Source organism: Apium graveolens, chromosome 7, assembly GCF_009905375.1.
Source record: "Apium graveolens cultivar Ventura chromosome 7, ASM990537v1, whole genome shotgun sequence".
Lineage (NCBI taxonomy): Eukaryota > Viridiplantae > Streptophyta > Magnoliopsida > Apiales > Apiaceae > Apium > Apium graveolens.
In genome coordinates, this window is record NC_133653.1 from 182,948,195 (window position 1) to 182,952,086 (window position 3,892).

Consider the following 3,892-nt stretch of genomic DNA (forward strand, 5'->3'; position numbering starts at 1 on the left):
AGTTGCAAGTAAACAGTTTAATCCACCTGGATTCCAGTAACCTCAGCAATTTGCTCAAAGGCAGTCATATCCTCAATAAGGAGGTGTTGCTCCACCTTCTAGTGCTGATTTTGAGGAGTTAAAGCTGTTGTGCAAAAGTCAGGCTGTTTCTATCAAGACCTTGGAAAATCAAATTGGACAAATAGCCAATGCCTTGCTCAATCATCAACCTGGCACACTTCCCAGCGATATTGAAGTTCCAGGTAGGAAGGAAACTAAAGAGCAAGTCAAAGCTGTCACCTTAAGGTCTGGAAAAGTTGTTGATGCTGAAAAAGCAAAAGAGGTAGAAGTCGTAGTTAAGGATGAAGAAGAAAAGCAAAAGGAGAAAGAGGGGGAACCAAGGAAGACTACTGTTAAACACACTCTGCCTGAGGGTAATACAGGGGAGAAACAGCTCTATTCTCCACCACCTTTTCCTAAGCGATTGCAAAAACAAAAGCTGGATAAACAATTTGGTAAGTTTCTGGAGGTGTTCAAGAAACTTCACATCAACATACCTTTCGCTGAGGCTCTGGAGCAAATGCCTAGTTATGCAAAATTCATGAAAGGTATTCTTTCTTGGAAGGTGAAACTGGATGATCTTGATATTGTTACTCTGACGGAAGAGTGCAGTGTCGTGCTGCAACAAAAGTTACCTCCAAAGCTGAAGGATCCAGGTAGCTTCACCATTCCTTGCACCATTGGCAAGTTGTCATTTGACAAGTGCCTTTGCGATTTGGGAGCAAGCATCAATCTGATGTCATTGTCTATCTTCAAAAAGCTGAATTTGCCTGATCCGAAGTCCACCTACATGTCTCTATAATTGGCTGATCGTTCGATTACATACCCACGAGGCATCATGGAGGACGTGCTAGTAAAGGTGGACAAGCTCATCTTTCCTGCAGATTTTGTCATTCTGGATTTCGAGGAAGATAAGAAGATTCCCATAATCTTGGGAAGACCTTTCTTGGCTACAGGTCGTACCTTGATAGATGTGCAAAAAGGTGAACTCACTTTGAGGGTGCAAGATCAAGATGTGACATTCAATGTGTTCAATACGATGAAATTCCCTATGAAGATGACAAATGCTTCAAGGTGGATTTGGTCGATTCCGCAGTTACTTCAGAACTTGATCATGTGCTAAGGTCTGATGCCTTAGAAAAAGCCTTATTGGAGGATTTTGACAGTGAAGATGATGAAGGCAATGAGCAGTTTCAATATCTGAATGCTTCTCCTTGGAAACAAAAGCTATACATGCCATTTGAATCTCTGGGAAATACTGATCTCAAGAATGCTGAGGGAAAGCTCAAACCATCTATTGAGGAAGCACCTACTTTGGAGCTTACATCATTGCCTGAAAACTTGAGGTATGCTTTTTTAGGTGATGCATCTACTTTGCCTGTTATTATTGCATTTGACCTTTCAGGTAGTGATGAGGACAAGCTCTTGAGGATTCTGAGAGAATATAAATCGGCCATCGGATGGACTATATCAGATATAAAAGGGATCAACCATTCGTACTGCATGCATAAAATTCTGCTAGAGGAAGGTAGCAAGCCGACTGTTGAGCAACAACGAAGGCTTAATCCTATCATAAAAGAAGTGGTAAAGAAAGAAATTTTAAAGTGGCTGGATGCAGGAATCATATATCCTATTTCTGACAGTTCTTGGGTGAGCCACGTGCAATGTGTACCTAATAAAGGAGGTATTACTATGGTATCAAATGAGAAGAACGAGCTCATCCCCACTCGAACAGTCATAGGATGGAGGGTATGCATGGACTACAGGAAGTTGAATAAAGCCACGAGGAAGGATCGCTTCCCTCTTCCATTAATTGATCAGATGCTTGACATATTAGCTGGGCATGAGTATTATTGTCTTCTGGATGGCTATTCGGGCTACAATCAAATTTACATTGCACTAGAAGATCAAGAGAAGACTACTTTCCCTTGTCCATTTGGCATGTTTGCTTTTCGCAGAGTTTCTTTTGGCTTATGTGGTGCACCTGCCACTTTTCAGAGATACACGATGGCGATTTTCTCTGATATGATTGGAAATAATGTCGAAGTGTTCATGGACGACTTCTCCGTCTTTTGACATTCGTATGATGAATGCTTGAATATTCTCCGTTTGGTGCTTAAAAGGTGTGTGGAAACCAATCTGGTGCTCAATTGGGAAAAATGTCACTTCATGGGGCAACAAGGCATCATTATTGGGCATAAGGTTTCCATTAAAGGTTTTGAGGTGGATAAAGCCAATATGGGCGTCATTGAAAATCTTCCGCCACCTATTTTGGTGAAAGGAATCCGTAGCTTTCTTGGTCATGCTGGTTTTTATCGGCGTTTCATCAAGGACTTCTCTAAGATATCTAAGCCGTTGTGCAACTTGCTCGAGAAAGATGTGCCTTTCAAATTTGATGATGAATGCTTGGCAGCATTCGAGACTCTCAAGAAGAGTTTAATCACCGCACCAATTATTACGACACCTGATTGGAGATAACCTTTTGAGATGATGTGTGATGCAAGTGATTATGCAGTGGGAGCAGTTCTTGGCCAGTGAAAGAATAATATCTTTCATGTGGTCTACTATGCTAGTAAGATGCTAAATGGAGCCCAACTGAACTACACCACTACTGAGAAGGAGTTCTTGGCTATAGATTTTGGTTTCGAAAAATTTCGATCTTATCTACTTGGGATAAAGGTGACAGTGTTTACTGATCACGCTGCCATCCGCTATCTGGTCTCAAAGAAGGATTCGAAGCCTAGACTTATTCGTTGGGTTCTCTTGCTACAGGAATTCAAGTTAGAGATCAAGGATTGAAAAGGTACTGAAACTCAAGTAGCTGACCATCTCTCTAGATTGGAGAATCCCAATTCTACCTCACATGATAAGACATTGATCAACGAATCTTTTCCGGATGAGCAGTTGTTCGTAATTCAAGAGGAAGAGCCATGGTTCGCAGACATTGTGAACTATCTTGTTAGCAATATAATGCCTCATAATATGAATGCGACTCAAAAGAAGAAGTTTCTGCATGAGGTGAAGTGGTACATGTGGGATGAACCATATTTGTTTAGACAAGGAGCTGACCAGATCATCAGGAGATGTATCACATTCTGTGAGACGGAGGGGATATTATGAGACTGTCATTCCACAGTATATGGTGGACATTATGGTGGTGAAAAGACAGCAGCTCGTATTCTTCAAGCAGGTTTTTTCTGGCCTACGTTATTTAAGGATGCACACCAGTTCATTTTAAGGTGTGATCGTTGCCAAAGAGTTGAGAATCTTACCAGAAAGGATGAGATGCCTTTAAATGTGATGCTTGAAGTTGAGGTCTTCGATGTTTGGGGAATCGATTTCATGGGACCATTTATCTCATCCTGCAATAATCAGTACATCTTGCTGGCAGTCGATTATGTCTCGAAATAGGTAGAAGTCAAGGCTCTACCAACTAATGATGCAAAGGTAGTATTGAGTTTTCTTCATAAGCAGATATTCACAAGGTTTAGAACGCCACGAGTTATCATAAGTGATGAAGGGTTATTAGGTCCCGAATTATCGTAGAAGGGGGGGTTGAATACGATAATCACTAAATTAAAAATTCTTTCGAATCTTTAGCGGATAAAATATTTAGTGCTCGGTCAGTGGTTTCGTGTTCTTGAGAGGAATAGTGTTTGGAACGATAAAAATAAGGAACAAAAGATATTCGGGGAAATATATATGCGTGTATAAATCCTCGAGGGTGTTGCTACACTCCGGTAAATAAATTAACCGGCTACAATCTAAGAACAACAAAGTTCCTAGCTTCTACAAAGATTTACAAATCAAATCATATATAATAATCTAGCTTTTGTTTGTACTAGGATTTTGT